This window comes from Schistocerca nitens, unplaced genomic scaffold, assembly GCF_023898315.1.
Source record: "Schistocerca nitens isolate TAMUIC-IGC-003100 unplaced genomic scaffold, iqSchNite1.1 HiC_scaffold_385, whole genome shotgun sequence".
Lineage (NCBI taxonomy): Eukaryota > Metazoa > Arthropoda > Insecta > Orthoptera > Acrididae > Schistocerca > Schistocerca nitens.
The window spans coordinates 348016-365039 of record NW_026045919.1 but is presented as its reverse complement, the minus strand read 5'-3'; the positions used below and the strand labels follow the sequence as shown (position 1 = coordinate 365039).

The window sequence follows — 17024 nt, the reverse complement described above, 5'->3', positions numbered from 1 at the left end:
TGAGGCCACGCCGCTTTCTGCCATCGGATTGCTTCTAAAGATGTCACTTTCACTTGTCGGAAGTCGATATTGCCACAGGCAGTCGTGGCCGAGTGGTTAATGGCAGCTGATGGTCGCCGGCTTACCTTACAGAATCAAATAACCCATGAACTTACCTGCTACTATGAGACCTTATATGCTGTGGCTGATTCTGATCCGGTTGATAATGACGAGATTTTAACTGCTATCCCATCAGTTTTAACAGAGGACCATAATACGGAATTTTTAGCTCCTTTTACTGCAGACGAAATTTCAGCTTTTATTGCTTGTTCACCATCTCACAAATCTCCTGGTCCGGATGGCCTTCCTAAGGAGTTTTTTGTTCGCTTTTGGCCTATTATAGGGCCTGTTTTTACGGATATAGTAAATGAAATTTTGAATGGTGGCTCAATTCCAGCCGATTTCAAGAGAGGTACGGTTGTCCTGATACCGAAAGCTGCTGGTTTGAAGACAGCTAGTGACTTTCGTCCTTTAACCCTTTTAAATTTTGATTATAAGACGGCTGCTAGGGCTGTTAATGCACGTCTATCCCTCTTGCTTACACCTGTGATAACTCCTTGTCAAAGCTGCTTTCCGGGGCGCTCCATCTTGACGCCTCTGGCGGGGTATCGTGATATTGTGTCGATTGTCGCTGTCACCAATATTTCCTGTGCGCTTTTATTTGTTGATTTTAGTAAGGCTTTTGATCGTGTGTCCCATTCGTTTTTAGAGCTTCTGCTGCGCCGACTCGGTTTTAATGAAAAGGCGCTGCTGGTACTTAAGAATATGACGACTGGCATTTCTGCTAAGATTGACATTAATGGCCAGCTGACGAAGGTCATTGATATTAAACGTGGCGTCCCGCAAGGTAGCCCTTTATCCATGACCCTTTATGCTCTCTCCCTTCAACCACTCCTCACACGTCTCAACTCGACACTTCGTGGTCTTACGATCTCTGGGGTTACCCAGACAGCAACAGCTTATGCTGATGATTTGGTTGTTTTGCTTCGTTCCGCCGCAGAAGTGCCGCTGTTGAAAATGGAACTAGATAAATTTTCTGCAGCCTCAGGTTCTCGTATTAACCCCCGTAAAAGCAAACTCCTGAATTTGCGGGGCTTTGAACGTGTGGTTATTCCGTGGGTTATGGCTGTTGAACACCATACACATTTAGGTATCTATCTTGAACGGTGTCCTCTTCGTATGGCTGCAAAAAATTGGCAAGTGGCCATTTCCAAGCTTCAAGGTGTTTTATTCGAACACTCATGGCGTTCGATACCGCTACTGCAAAAAAAGCGTGTATTAGACACTTATGTTTTATGTAAAGTATATTACGTTGCTCAGTTGTTTCCGCTTCCCCGAATGCAGGGTGCAAAAATGGTCCAGCTTATTAACAGATATATTTGGCAGGGGCACATTTTTAAATTACGTTGTGATGTTTTTACGAAGCCGCGTCTTGAGGGCGGCTTGTCGTTCACCGATGTCCGTGTCAAGGCTGCTGCCCTTTATGTTAAGCGAACCCTCCATCTTTTATTTTCTGAGTCCCCGACTGTTACTTCGCGATTACTCCATGTCGTTCGTCCTGAGAGCTTGTCACCGCCTATTAACGTAGGGTCTCTAAATGCGAAGCTACGACATGTTCGGGACTTCTACATTGAGATTAGTTACCTGGATCTCCACTTACAACGTCGTCCTGTTTTTACTACGCGAACACTGCTTGCCAAATGGCACAGGTCGTTTTCTTCCAACCCGATTGTTTTGCAGTATCCCCGTTTTAATTGGCGTAACATATGGACGAATATTAGCTTACCCGTTCATTCAGCAACTGTTGCCTCCCTATGGTATAAGGTGGTTAATCAGCTGATTCCTACGAACGTACGACTTCATCGTATAGGTTTATGTGTCTCTCCGCTTTGTCAAACGTGTGGTTGTGTTGATACGCTCCCACACCGATTTACCTGCGCTGACCGTCTTCGCATGTGGTACTGGCTGCGCCGACAATTGGCGTTACTCACCAGGAGTTCGGAATCGGCATTTACAACTGATATCCTCTGCTGGCCGGACACGGTTTTTTATCCCCGGACAAAGAACAACACCATTATGTGGCTTCTTGGCCGTTACATTTTTGCAGTGGTTGATGGTGATGGTCTTTCCGATTTTATTTCGTTTATTGGTTACATGCTTCATGAGTACTGGACGCAAAAATCTTTCCCACATCTTAAGAGGGACTTTGCGAATATGCTTAGTATTGTTTTCGAAAAGCAGGGGATTGGTTAAGTTTCCACTTCTATTGATAATTACTGCGCCAGATGCATTAATGGCACCGGTATAGGGGCATACTGATCTCACTTCATGATACGGAAGACATTCTCGCTAGTTCTTAGTTCTTTTACCTTCCTGCCAAGCTTTTACCTGTTTGGATAGACGACGCATCATGACCCCCGTGTCCACATATAAGTATCATAAGACTCTGAACCAAGGACAATTACTACGTCTTGGTGCGACTGTGCTTCAGTGCAGGGAGGAGGAGACGTCATGGCCAGGCCTCGGGATTCGACCCCTGCCCAACACGCCTCCACCGAGCTGCAAGGAGACAAAAAAAAAGATAAAAAAAAGTGGTTAAGGCGTTAAAAAAAATGGATAAGGCAAAAAAAAAATGGATAAGGCATCGGTCTCCTAAACCGGGGATTGTGGGTTCGAGTATAAAAAAAAAAAAAAAAAAAAAAAAAGTGGTTAAGGCGTCTGACTTGAAATCAGATTCCCTCTGGGAGCGTAGGTTCGAGTCCTGCCGACTGCGAAAATTTTCTCGCTCTCAGAAGAAGGACGTTCAGCTGCATCCTAGCGGTTGCGTCTCCACTAAACACGTGGATCGCCAGCAATGTGCAGGGTGCAGCGCTACAGTCGCGCCCAGAAGCCACAGCTCATCTCCTCGTCTCACAGCCGTCCACCAGGTGTCAGTGCAAGTGTCACCTCTCTGGGCAGTGCAGATGTGTCCATTTTAGCTTGCAGACGATGACGTGTAGCAATTTATGAGCTAGCGCAAGTCAAATGTTTTACCGTGTGTATCTGCTAGATGCTGCCTCTCACACGCTGGAGAGGCTCACTGCTTCTTGTGTCTCGTTCTTTGCACACGAGTTGCACGTGGCATCGATATAGCACAGGTTTTCTAGCGTCAGCGAAGTCAATATTACATGAATCGAGTCGAAGTGTTTGCTTGTTACGATGATGGAAGCAGAAGAAATGTGTGTGGTACTTCACTGCATCTGCTGCTCGCCTTTCAGCGTCCCTGTGTCTTATCAGATGAAGATGACTGTGAAATTGGCGACGGGGCAGAGGTCAACGAAGACGTGCAAAACAGAGACGTTCAACGTCAGCCGAAATAGCTCAGTTGGGAGAGCGTTAGACTGAAGATCTAAAGGTCCCTGGTTCGATCCCGGGTTTCGGCATGCATTCGTTTTGAAGCTGACGCCAATGGAATTGCTCTGAGTTTGTGATAATGTAACTACCGCCGAGAACAAAAATGACTCCCTCCTGTAGCTGTTCTGGTTGTCCAGTGCATGCCATAAGAGGAACACAGTAGGCAAATGCCTGGGAAGCAAGAAAATAAAAAAAAGTCCTACCTATTGCGTTCCCTTTTTTGTGTCAGGACGTGAAGAACGTCTCCAACGGAACCGTGAAATGAGCGAAAACGTGGGAAACATTGCATTCGAAATGCTTGTGAATTTTCCAGTTGCCCAGTGAGTGTCGACAGAACACGTAAATCCTCTGCTCCAACGTATGAGACGTAACGATTGCTGCAATTTGTTCTTGCGTCATGTGTCAGCATTCTTCGATAGTCTGTTACGAGCTTAGCACGATAAGTTTGTAGACAGCATCCAGGCGACGTTTTATTAGTTACAGCTCCATGCAGCGAGTGCACAACAGTAAAGGACATGAGTCAATGTGCAGTTGTGTATCGTGGAAGGTTTACAAACGTCTTGTGAGCCCGGATAGCTCAGTCGGTAGAGCATTAGGCTTTTAACCTAAGGGTCCAGGGTTCAAGTCCCTGTCCGGGCGGAAATTTTAATACTTTGGTAGTGATTCGTCTAGTAGAGGTGGAAACACTACGGAAAAGAATGCAACTACGCCGTTTCCTGACACCACAGTGCTTTAAACGGTAGCAGTTGCATGTGTCGGCAGAACTCGCGCTACCGGCAGTCGTGGCCGAGTGGTTAAGGCGTCTGACTCGAAATCAGATTCCCTCTGGGAGCGTAGGTTCGAGTCCTACCGGCTGCGTGCGATTTTGCGTAAAGAGCAGCAAATATTTTCACACACGTGAACGCGGATGCAAACCAATGACGCCACTCTCAACAAGACGAAAATTTAAGAATACTGAGTTTCGCAACGGCCGCTGCTTCCTGTGGCTACCGGTTCACCTCGCACTGACGCTGGGACTGCAGAAAGCCGTCGCAGGCCCACGAGTGCGCTCCCGTCATTTTCTCGCGCCGACGCCGAGTTTGTGAGTACACAGATGTGCTTGGAAGTGTTGGACAGAGCGAACATTCATTTCTTTTTAAGAATCGTAATTCAGTCATTCGAGTGCGGCAAAAGCAATGGTGCAGCGTTTCTTTTGTTAAGATCTCGCAGCTACTTGCAAGTATGTCCACCGCTTAAGACGACAGAAAAGCAGCGTCAGCGGTGCGTCAGTGGGAAGTCGGTGAAGTCGCCATTGGAGCCATAAGCCAGTAATTACGACATGTGAATCACTCGCACACCACGCAGCTGTACGGTAGCTCAGTCGGTAGAGCGTTAGGTTTTCAACCAAAGGGTGTTGGGTTGAAGCCCCTGTCTGGGCGAAAATTAATACACTTTCGTAACGGCTAATGTGCTGGCAATGGAAACACTAGAGAAAAGAGTGAGGCCACGCCGCTTTCTGCCATCGGATTGCTTCTAAAGATGTCACTTTCACTTGTCGGAAGTCGATATTGCCACAGGCAGTCGTGGCCGAGTGGTTAATGGCAGCTGATGGTCGCCGGCTTACCTTACAGAATCAAATAACCCATGAACTTACCTGCTACTATGAGACCTTATATGCTGTGGCTGATTCTGATCCGGTTGATAATGACGAGATTTTAACTGCTATCCCATCAGTTTTAACAGAGGACCATAATACGGAATTTTTAGCTCCTTTTACTGCAGACGAAATTTCAGCTTTTATTGCTTGTTCACCATCTCACAAATCTCCTGGTCCGGATGGCCTTCCTAAGGAGTTTTTTGTTCGCTTTTGGCCTATTATAGGGCCTGTTTTTACGGATATAGTAAATGAAATTTTGAATGGTGGCTCAATTCCAGCCGATTTCAAGAGAGGTACGGTTGTCCTGATACCGAAAGCTGCTGGTTTGAAGACAGCTAGTGACTTTCGTCCTTTAACCCTTTTAAATTTTGATTATAAGACGGCTGCTAGGGCTGTTAATGCACGTCTATCCCTCTTGCTTACACCTGTGATAACTCCTTGTCAAAGCTGCTTTCCGGGGCGCTCCATCTTGACGCCTCTGGCGGGGTATCGTGATATTGTGTCGATTGTCGCTGTCACCAATATTTCCTGTGCGCTTTTATTTGTTGATTTTAGTAAGGCTTTTGATCGTGTGTCCCATTCGTTTTTAGAGCTTCTGCTGCGCCGACTCGGTTTTAATGAAAAGGCGCTGCTGGTACTTAAGAATATGACGACTGGCATTTCTGCTAAGATTGACATTAATGGCCAGCTGACGAAGGTCATTGATATTAAACGTGGCGTCCCGCAAGGTAGCCCTTTATCCATGACCCTTTATGCTCTCTCCCTTCAACCACTCCTCACACGTCTCAACTCGACACTTCGTGGTCTTACGATCTCTGGGGTTACCCAGACAGCAACAGCTTATGCTGATGATTTGGTTGTTTTGCTTCGTTCCGCCGCAGAAGTGCCGCTGTTGAAAATGGAACTAGATAAATTTTCTGCAGCCTCAGGTTCTCGTATTAACCCCCGTAAAAGCAAACTCCTGAATTTGCGGGGCTTTGAACGTGTGGTTATTCCGTGGGTTATGGCTGTTGAACACCATACACATTTAGGTATCTATCTTGAACGGTGTCCTCTTCGTATGGCTGCAAAAAATTGGCAAGTGGCCATTTCCAAGCTTCAAGGTGTTTTATTCGAACACTCATGGCGTTCGATACCGCTACTGCAAAAAAAGCGTGTATTAGACACTTATGTTTTATGTAAAGTATATTACGTTGCTCAGTTGTTTCCGCTTCCCCGAATGCAGGGTGCAAAAATGGTCCAGCTTATTAACAGATATATTTGGCGGGGGCACATTTTTAAATTACGTTGTGATGTTTTTACGAAGCCGCGTCTTGAGGGCGGCTTGTCGTTCACCGATGTCCGTGTCAAGGCTGCTGCCCTTTATGTTAAGCGAACCCTCCATCTTTTATTTTCTGAGTCCCCGACTGTTACTTCGCGATTACTCCATGTCGTTCGTCCTGAGAGCTTGTCACCGCCTATTAACGTAGGGTCTCTAAATGCGAAGCTACGACATGTTCGGGACTTCTACATTGAGATTAGTTACCTGGATCTCCACTTACAACGTCGTCCTGTTTTTACTACGCGAACACTGCTTGCCAAATGGCACAGGTCGTTTTCTTCCAACCCGATTGTTTTGCAGTATCCCCGTTTTAATTGGCGTAACATATGGACGAATATTAGCTTACCCGTTCATTCAGCAACTGTTGCCTCCCTATGGTATAAGGTGGTTAATCAGCTGATTCCTACGAACGTACGACTTCATCGTATAGGTTTATGTGTCTCTCCGCTTTGTCAAACGTGTGGTTGTGTTGATACGCTCCCACACCGATTTACCTGCGCTGACCGTCTTCGCATGTGGTACTGGCTGCGCCGACAATTGGCGTTACTCACCAGGAGTTCGGAATCGGCATTTACAACTGATATCCTCTGCTGGCCGGACACGGTTTTTTATCCCCGGACAAAGAACAACACCATTATGTGGCTTCTTGGCCGTTACATTTTTGCAGTGGTTGATGGTGATGGTCTTTCCGATTTTATTTCGTTTATTGGTTACATGCTTCATGAGTACTGGACGCAAAAATCTTTCCCACATCTTAAGAGGGACTTTGCGAATATGCTTAGTATTGTTTTCGAAAAGCAGGGGATTGGTTAAGTTTCCACTTCTATTGATAATTACTGCGCCAGATGCATTAATGGCACCGGTATAGGGGCATACTGATCTCACTTCATGATACGGAAGACATTCTCGCTAGTTCTTAGTTCTTTTACCTTCCTGCCAAGCTTTTACCTGTTTGGATAGACGACGCATCATGACCCCCGTGTCCACATATAAGTATCATAAGACTCTGAACCAAGGACAATTACTACGTCTTGGTGCGACTGTGCTTCAGTGCAGGGAGGAGGAGACGTCATGGCCAGGCCTCGGGATTCGACCCCTGCCCAACACGCCTCCACCGAGCTGCAAGGAGACAAAAAAAAAGATAAAAAAAAGTGGTTAAGGCGTTAAAAAAAAATGGATAAGGCAAAAAAAAAAATGGATAAGGCATCGGTCTCCTAAACCGGGGATTGTGGGTTCGAGTATAAAAAAAAAAAAAAAAAAAAAAAGTGGTTAAGGCGTCTGACTTGAAATCAGATTCCCTCTGGGAGCGTAGGTTCGAGTCCTGCCGACTGCGAAAATTTTCTCGCTCTCAGAAGAAGGACGTTCAGCTGCATCCTAGCGGTTGCGTCTCCACTAAACACGTGGATCGCCAGCAATGTGCAGGGTGCAGCGCTACAGTCGCGCCCAGAAGCCACAGCTCATCTCCTCGTCTCACAGCCGTCCACCAGGTGTCAGTGCAAGTGTCACCTCTCTGGGCAGTGCAGATGTGTCCATTTTAGCTTGCAGACGATGACGTGTAGCAATTTATGAGCTAGCGCAAGTCAAATGTTTTACCGTGTGTATCTGCTAGATGCTGCCTCTCACACGCTGGAGAGGCTCACTGCTTCTTGTGTCTCGTTCTTTGCACACGAGTTGCACGTGGCATCGATATAGCACAGGTTTTCTAGCGTCAGCGAAGTCAATATTACATGAATCGAGTCGAAGTGTTTGCTTGTTACGATGATGGAAGCAGAAGAAATGTGTGTGGTACTTCACTGCATCTGCTGCTCGCCTTTCAGCGTCCCTGTGTCTTATCAGATGAAGATGACTGTGAAATTGGCGACGGGGCAGAGGTCAACGAAGACGTGCAAAACAGAGACGTTCAACGTCAGCCGAAATAGCTCAGTTGGGAGAGCGTTAGACTGAAGATCTAAAGGTCCCTGGTTCGATCCCGGGTTTCGGCATGCATTCGTTTTGAAGCTGACGCCAATGGAATTGCTCTGAGTTTGTGATAATGTAACTACCGCCGAGAACAAAAATGACTCCCTCCTGTAGCTGTTCTGGTTGTCCAGTGCATGCCATAAGAGGAACACAGTAGGCAAATGCCTGGGAAGCAAGAAAATAAAAAAAAGTCCTACCTATTGCGTTCCCTTTTTTGTGTCAGGACGTGAAGAACGTCTCCAACGGAACCGTGAAATGAGCGAAAACGTGGGAAACATTGCATTCGAAATGCTTGTGAATTTTCCAGTTGCCCAGTGAGTGTCGACAGAACACGTAAATCCTCTGCTCCAACGTATGAGACGTAACGATTGCTGCAATTTGTTCTTGCGTCATGTGTCAGCATTCTTCGATAGTCTGTTACGAGCTTAGCACGATAAGTTTGTAGACAGCATCCAGGCGACGTTTTATTAGTTACAGCTCCATGCAGCGAGTGCACAACAGTAAAGGACATGAGTCAATGTGCAGTTGTGTATCGTGGAAGGTTTACAAACGTCTTGTGAGCCCGGATAGCTCAGTCGGTAGAGCATTAGGCTTTTAACCTAAGGGTCCAGGGTTCAAGTCCCTGTCCGGGCGGAAATTTTAATACTTTGGTAGTGATTCGTCTAGTAGAGGTGGAAACACTACGGAAAAGAATGCAACTACGCCGTTTCCTGACACCACAGTGCTTTAAACGGTAGCAGTTGCATGTGTCGGCAGAACTCGCGCTACCGGCAGTCGTGGCCGAGTGGTTAAGGCGTCTGACTCGAAATCAGATTCCCTCTGGGAGCGTAGGTTCGAGTCCTACCGGCTGCGTGCGATTTTGCGTAAAGAGCAGCAAATATTTTCACACACGTGAACGCGGATGCAAACCAATGACGCCACTCTCAACAAGACGAAAATTTAAGAATACTGAGTTTCGCAACGGCCGCTGCTTCCTGTGGCTACCGGTTCACCTCGCACTGACGCTGGGACTGCAGAAAGCCGTCGCAGGCCCACGAGTGCGCTCCCGTCATTTTCTCGCGCCGACGCCGAGTTTGTGAGTACACAGATGTGCTTGGAAGTGTTGGACAGAGCGAACATTCATTTCTTTTTAAGAATCGAAATTCAGTCATTCGAGTGCGGCAAAAGCAATGGTGCAGCGTTTCTTTTGTTAAGATCTCGCAGCTACTTGCAAGTATGTCCACCGCTTAAGACGACAGAAAAGCAGCGTCAGCGGTGCGTCAGTGGGAAGTCGGTGAAGTCGCCATTGGAGCCATAAGCCAGTAATTACGACATGTGAATCACTCGCACACCACGCAGCTGTACGGTAGCTCAGTCGGTAGAGCGTTAGGTTTTCAACCAAAGGGTGTTGGGTTGAAGCCCCTGTCTGGGCGAAAATTAATACACTTTCGTAACGGCTAATGTGCTGGCAATGGAAACACTAGAGAAAAGAGTGAGGCCACGCCGCTTTCTGCCATCGGATTGCTTCTAAAGATGTCACTTTCACTTGTCGGAAGTCGATATTGCCACAGGCAGTCGTGGCCGAGTGGTTAATGGCAGCTGATGGTCGCCGGCTTACCTTACAGAATCAAATAACCCATGAACTTACCTGCTACTATGAGACCTTATATGCTGTGGCTGATTCTGATCCGGTTGATAATGACGAGATTTTAACTGCTATCCCATCAGTTTTAACAGAGGACCATAATACGGAATTTTTAGCTCCTTTTACTGCAGACGAAATTTCAGCTTTTATTGCTTGTTCACCATCTCACAAATCTCCTGGTCCGGATGGCCTTCCTAAGGAGTTTTTTGTTCGCTTTTGGCCTATTATAGGGCCTGTTTTTACGGATATAGTAAATGAAATTTTGAATGGTGGCTCAATTCCAGCCGATTTCAAGAGAGGTACGGTTGTCCTGATACCGAAAGCTGCTGGTTTGAAGACAGCTAGTGACTTTCGTCCTTTAACCCTTTTAAATTTTGATTATAAGACGGCTGCTAGGGCTGTTAATGCACGTCTATCCCTCTTGCTTACACCTGTGATAACTCCTTGTCAAAGCTGCTTTCCGGGGCGCTCCATCTTGACGCCTCTGGCGGGGTATCGTGATATTGTGTCGATTGTCGCTGTCACCAATATTTCCTGTGCGCTTTTATTTGTTGATTTTAGTAAGGCTTTTGATCGTGTGTCCCATTCGTTTTTAGAGCTTCTGCTGCGCCGACTCGGTTTTAATGAAAAGGCGCTGCTGGTACTTAAGAATATGACGACTGGCATTTCTGCTAAGATTGACATTAATGGCCAGCTGACGAAGGTCATTGATATTAAACGTGGCGTCCCGCAAGGTAGCCCTTTATCCATGACCCTTTATGCTCTCTCCCTTCAACCACTCCTCACACGTCTCAACTCGACACTTCGTGGTCTTACGATCTCTGGGGTTACCCAGACAGCAACAGCTTATGCTGATGATTTGGTTGTTTTGCTTCGTTCCGCCGCAGAAGTGCCGCTGTTGAAAATGGAACTAGATAAATTTTCTGCAGCCTCAGGTTCTCGTATTAACCCCCGTAAAAGCAAACTCCTGAATTTGCGGGGCTTTGAACGTGTGGTTATTCCGTGGGTTATGGCTGTTGAACACCATACACATTTAGGTATCTATCTTGAACGGTGTCCTCTTCGTATGGCTGCAAAAAATTGGCAAGTGGCCATTTCCAAGCTTCAAGGTGTTTTATTCGAACACTCATGGCGTTCGATACCGCTACTGCAAAAAAAGCGTGTATTAGACACTTATGTTTTATGTAAAGTATATTACGTTGCTCAGTTGTTTCCGCTTCCCCGAATGCAGGGTGCAAAAATGGTCCAGCTTATTAACAGATATATTTGGCGGGGGCACATTTTTAAATTACGTTGTGATGTTTTTACGAAGCCGCGTCTTGAGGGCGGCTTGTCGTTCACCGATGTCCGTGTCAAGGCTGCTGCCCTTTATGTTAAGCGAACCCTCCATCTTTTATTTTCTGAGTCCCCGACTGTTACTTCGCGATTACTCCATGTCGTTCGTCCTGAGAGCTTGTCACCGCCTATTAACGTAGGGTCTCTAAATGCGAAGCTACGACATGTTCGGGACTTCTACATTGAGATTAGTTACCTGGATCTCCACTTACAACGTCGTCCTGTTTTTACTACGCGAACACTGCTTGCCAAATGGCACAGGTCGTTTTCTTCCAACCCGATTGTTTTGCAGTATCCCCGTTTTAATTGGCGTAACATATGGACGAATATTAGCTTACCCGTTCATTCAGCAACTGTTGCCTCCCTATGGTATAAGGTGGTTAATCAGCTGATTCCTACGAACGTACGACTTCATCGTATAGGTTTATGTGTCTCTCCGCTTTGTCAAACGTGTGGTTGTGTTGATACGCTCCCACACCGATTTACCTGCGCTGACCGTCTTCGCATGTGGTACTGGCTGCGCCGACAATTGGCGTTACTCACCAGGAGTTCGGAATCGGCATTTACAACTGATATCCTCTGCTGGCCGGACACGGTTTTTTATCCCCGGACAAAGAACAACACCATTATGTGGCTTCTTGGCCGTTACATTTTTGCAGTGGTTGATGGTGATGGTCTTTCCGATTTTATTTCGTTTATTGGTTACATGCTTCATGAGTACTGGACGCAAAAATCTTTCCCACATCTTAAGAGGGACTTTGCGAATATGCTTAGTATTGTTTTCGAAAAGCAGGGGATTGGTTAAGTTTCCACTTCTATTGATAATTACTGCGCCAGATGCATTAATGGCACCGGTATAGGGGCATACTGATCTCACTTCATGATACGGAAGACATTCTCGCTAGTTCTTAGTTCTTTTACCTTCCTGCCAAGCTTTTACCTGTTTGGATAGACGACGCATCATGACCCCCGTGTCCACATATAAGTATCATAAGACTCTGAACCAAGGACAATTACTACGTCTTGGTGCGACTGTGCTTCAGTGCAGGGAGGAGGAGACGTCATGGCCAGGCCTCGGGATTCGACCCCTGCCCAACACGCCTCCACCGAGCTGCAAGGAGACAAAAAAAAAGATAAAAAAAAAGTGGTTAAGGCGTTAAAAAAAAATGGATAAGGCAAAAAAAAAATGGATAAGGCATCGGTCTCCTAAACCGGGGATTGTGGGTTCGAGTATAAAAAAAAAAAAAAAAAAAAAAAAAAAAGTGGTTAAGGCGTCTGACTTGAAATCAGATTCCCTCTGGGAGCGTAGGTTCGAGTCCTGCCGACTGCGAAAATTTTCTCGCTCTCAGAAGAAGGACGTTCAGCTGCATCCTAGCGGTTGCGTCTCCACTAAACACGTGGATCGCCAGCAATGTGCAGGGTGCAGCGCTACAGTCGCGCCCAGAAGCCACAGCTCATCTCCTCGTCTCACAGCCGTCCACCAGGTGTCAGTGCAAGTGTCACCTCTCTGGGCAGTGCAGATGTGTCCATTTTAGCTTGCAGACGATGACGTGTAGCAATTTATGAGCTAGCGCAAGTCAAATGTTTTACCGTGTGTATCTGCTAGATGCTGCCTCTCACACGCTGGAGAGGCTCACTGCTTCTTGTGTCTCGTTCTTTGCACACGAGTTGCACGTGGCATCGATATAGCACAGGTTTTCTAGCGTCAGCGAAGTCAATATTACATGAATCGAGTCGAAGTGTTTGCTTGTTACGATGATGGAAGCAGAAGAAATGTGTGTGGTACTTCACTGCATCTGCTGCTCGCCTTTCAGCGTCCCTGTGTCTTATCAGATGAAGATGACTGTGAAATTGGCGACGGGGCAGAGGTCAACGAAGACGTGCAAAACAGAGACGTTCAACGTCAGCCGAAATAGCTCAGTTGGGAGAGCGTTAGACTGAAGATCTAAAGGTCCCTGGTTCGATCCCGGGTTTCGGCATGCATTCGTTTTGAAGCTGACGCCAATGGAATTGCTCTGAGTTTGTGATAATGTAACTACCGCCGAGAACAAAAATGACTCCCTCCTGTAGCTGTTCTGGTTGTCCAGTGCATGCCATAAGAGGAACACAGTAGGCAAATGCCTGGGAAGCAAGAAAATAAAAAAAAGTCCTACCTATTGCGTTCCCTTTTTTGTGTCAGGACGTGAAGAACGTCTCCAACGGAACCGTGAAATGAGCGAAAACGTGGGAAACATTGCATTCGAAATGCTTGTGAATTTTCCAGTTGCCCAGTGAGTGTCGACAGAACACGTAAATCCTCTGCTCCAACGTATGAGACGTAACGATTGCTGCAATTTGTTCTTGCGTCATGTGTCAGCATTCTTCGATAGTCTGTTACGAGCTTAGCACGATAAGTTTGTAGACAGCATCCAGGCGACGTTTTATTAGTTACAGCTCCATGCAGCGAGTGCACAACAGTAAAGGACATGAGTCAATGTGCAGTTGTGTATCGTGGAAGGTTTACAAACGTCTTGTGAGCCCGGATAGCTCAGTCGGTAGAGCATTAGGCTTTTAACCTAAGGGTCCAGGGTTCAAGTCCCTGTCCGGGCGGAAATTTTAATACTTTGGTAGTGATTCGTCTAGTAGAGGTGGAAACACTACGGAAAAGAATGCAACTACGCCGTTTCCTGACACCACAGTGCTTTAAACGGTAGCAGTTGCATGTGTCGGCAGAACTCGCGCTACCGGCAGTCGTGGCCGAGTGGTTAAGGCGTCTGACTCGAAATCAGATTCCCTCTGGGAGCGTAGGTTCGAGTCCTACCGGCTGCGTGCGATTTTGCGTAAAGAGCAGCAAATATTTTCACACACGTGAACGCGGATGCAAACCAATGACGCCACTCTCAACAAGACGAAAATTTAAGAATACTGAGTTTCGCAACGGCCGCTGCTTCCTGTGGCTACCGGTTCACCTCGCACTGACGCTGGGACTGCAGAAAGCCGTCGCAGGCCCACGAGTGCGCTCCCGTCATTTTCTCGCGCCGACGCCGAGTTTGTGAGTACACAGATGTGCTTGGAAGTGTTGGACAGAGCGAACATTCATTTCTTTTTAAGAATCGAAATTCAGTCATTCGAGTGCGGCAAAAGCAATGGTGCAGCGTTTCTTTTGTTAAGATCTCGCAGCTACTTGCAAGTATGTCCACCGCTTAAGACGACAGAAAAGCAGCGTCAGCGGTGCGTCAGTGGGAAGTCGGTGAAGTCGCCATTGGAGCCATAAGCCAGTAATTACGACATGTGAATCACTCGCACACCACGCAGCTGTACGGTAGCTCAGTCGGTAGAGCGTTAGGTTTTCAACCAAAGGGTGTTGGGTTGAAGCCCCTGTCTGGGCGAAAATTAATACACTTTCGTAACGGCTAATGTGCTGGCAATGGAAACACTAGAGAAAAGAGTGAGGCCACGCCGCTTTCTGCCATCGGATTGCTTCTAAAGATGTCACTTTCACTTGTCGGAAGTCGATATTGCCACAGGCAGTCGTGGCCGAGTGGTTAATGGCAGCTGATGGTCGCCGGCTTACCTTACAGAATCAAATAACCCATGAACTTACCTGCTACTATGAGACCTTATATGCTGTGGCTGATTCTGATCCGGTTGATAATGACGAGATTTTAACTGCTATCCCATCAGTTTTAACAGAGGACCATAATACGGAATTTTTAGCTCCTTTTACTGCAGACGAAATTTCAGCTTTTATTGCTTGTTCACCATCTCACAAATCTCCTGGTCCGGATGGCCTTCCTAAGGAGTTTTTTGTTCGCTTTTGGCCTATTATAGGGCCTGTTTTTACGGATATAGTAAATGAAATTTTGAATGGTGGCTCAATTCCAGCCGATTTCAAGAGAGGTACGGTTGTCCTGATACCGAAAGCTGCTGGTTTGAAGACAGCTAGTGACTTTCGTCCTTTAACCCTTTTAAATTTTGATTATAAGACGGCTGCTAGGGCTGTTAATGCACGTCTATCCCTCTTGCTTACACCTGTGATAACTCCTTGTCAAAGCTGCTTTCCGGGGCGCTCCATCTTGACGCCTCTGGCGGGGTATCGTGATATTGTGTCGATTGTCGCTGTCACCAATATTTCCTGTGCGCTTTTATTTGTTGATTTTAGTAAGGCTTTTGATCGTGTGTCCCATTCGTTTTTAGAGCTTCTGCTGCGCCGACTCGGTTTTAATGAAAAGGCGCTGCTGGTACTTAAGAATATGACGACTGGCATTTCTGCTAAGATTGACATTAATGGCCAGCTGACGAAGGTCATTGATATTAAACGTGGCGTCCCGCAAGGTAGCCCTTTATCCATGACCCTTTATGCTCTCTCCCTTCAACCACTCCTCACACGTCTCAACTCGACACTTCGTGGTCTTACGATCTCTGGGGTTACCCAGACAGCAACAGCTTATGCTGATGATTTGGTTGTTTTGCTTCGTTCCGCCGCAGAAGTGCCGCTGTTGAAAATGGAACTAGATAAATTTTCTGCAGCCTCAGGTTCTCGTATTAACCCCCGTAAAAGCAAACTCCTGAATTTGCGGGGCTTTGAACGTGTGGTTATTCCGTGGGTTATGGCTGTTGAACACCATACACATTTAGGTATCTATCTTGAACGGTGTCCTCTTCGTATGGCTGCAAAAAATTGGCAAGTGGCCATTTCCAAGCTTCAAGGTGTTTTATTCGAACACTCATGGCGTTCGATACCGCTACTGCAAAAAAAGCGTGTATTAGACACTTATGTTTTATGTAAAGTATATTACGTTGCTCAGTTGTTTCCGCTTCCCCGAATGCAGGGTGCAAAAATGGTCCAGCTTATTAACAGATATATTTGGCGGGGGCACATTTTTAAATTACGTTGTGATGTTTTTACGAAGCCGCGTCTTGAGGGCGGCTTGTCGTTCACCGATGTCCGTGTCAAGGCTGCTGCCCTTTATGTTAAGCGAACCCTCCATCTTTTATTTTCTGAGTCCCCGACTGTTACTTCGCGATTACTCCATGTCGTTCGTCCTGAGAGCTTGTCACCGCCTATTAACGTAGGGTCTCTAAATGCGAAGCTACGACATGTTCGGGACTTCTACATTGAGATTAGTTACCTGGATCTCCACTTACAACGTCGTCCTGTTTTTACTACGCGAACACTGCTTGCCAAATGGCACAGGTCGTTTTCTTCCAACCCGATTGTTTTGCAGTATCCCCGTTTTAATTGGCGTAACATATGGACGAATATTAGCTTACCCGTTCATTCAGCAACTGTTGCCTCCCTATGGTATAAGGTGGTTAATCAGCTGATTCCTACGAACGTACGACTTCATCGTATAGGTTTATGTGTCTCTCCGCTTTGTCAAACGTGTGGTTGTGTTGATACGCTCCCACACCGATTTACCTGCGCTGACCGTCTTCGCATGTGGTACTGGCTGCGCCGACAATTGGCGTTACTCACCAGGAGTTCGGAATCGGCATTTACAACTGATATCCTCTGCTGGCCGGACACGGTTTTTTTATCCCCGGACAAAGAACAACACCATTATGTGGCTTCTTGGCCGTTACATTTTTGCAGTGGTTGATGGTGATGGTCTTTCCGATTTTATTTCGTTTATTGGTTACATGCTTCATGAGTACTGGACGCAAAAATCTTTCCCACATCTTAAGAGGGACTTTGCGAATATGCTTAGTATTGTTTTCGAAAAGCAGGGGATTGG

The 17024-nt window shown here is 46.6% G+C and overlaps 9 non-coding genes across 9 annotated transcripts; all 9 read left to right on the top strand.

Moving 5' to 3' along the window:
* The first annotated feature begins 3388 nt into the window (after positions 1-3388).
* On the top strand, positions 3389-3461 carry Trnaf-gaa (transfer RNA phenylalanine (anticodon GAA)). Its single transcript has one exon. It is a non-coding gene; the product is annotated as a tRNA-Phe (tRNA).
* Positions 3462-3998: 537 nt separating this feature from the next.
* Trnak-uuu (transfer RNA lysine (anticodon UUU)) lies at positions 3999-4071 on the top strand. Its single transcript has one exon. It is a non-coding gene; the product is annotated as a tRNA-Lys (tRNA).
* A 137-nt stretch (positions 4072-4208) lies between these two features.
* Trnas-cga (transfer RNA serine (anticodon CGA)) lies at positions 4209-4290 on the top strand. The gene has a single exon. It is a non-coding gene; the product is annotated as a tRNA-Ser (tRNA).
* Positions 4291-8298: 4008 nt separating this feature from the next.
* Trnaf-gaa (transfer RNA phenylalanine (anticodon GAA)) lies at positions 8299-8371 on the top strand. Its single transcript has one exon. It is a non-coding gene; the product is annotated as a tRNA-Phe (tRNA).
* Positions 8372-8908: 537 nt separating this feature from the next.
* Positions 8909-8981, top strand: Trnak-uuu (transfer RNA lysine (anticodon UUU)). Its single transcript has one exon. It is a non-coding gene; the product is annotated as a tRNA-Lys (tRNA).
* A 137-nt stretch (positions 8982-9118) lies between these two features.
* Trnas-cga (transfer RNA serine (anticodon CGA)) lies at positions 9119-9200 on the top strand. The gene has a single exon. It is a non-coding gene; the product is annotated as a tRNA-Ser (tRNA).
* Positions 9201-13213: 4013 nt separating this feature from the next.
* Trnaf-gaa (transfer RNA phenylalanine (anticodon GAA)) lies at positions 13214-13286 on the top strand. The gene has a single exon. It is a non-coding gene; the product is annotated as a tRNA-Phe (tRNA).
* Positions 13287-13823: 537 nt separating this feature from the next.
* On the top strand, positions 13824-13896 carry Trnak-uuu (transfer RNA lysine (anticodon UUU)). Its single transcript has one exon. It is a non-coding gene; the product is annotated as a tRNA-Lys (tRNA).
* A 137-nt stretch (positions 13897-14033) lies between these two features.
* Trnas-cga (transfer RNA serine (anticodon CGA)) lies at positions 14034-14115 on the top strand. The gene has a single exon. It is a non-coding gene; the product is annotated as a tRNA-Ser (tRNA).
* The last annotated feature ends 2909 nt before the right edge of the window (positions 14116-17024 follow it).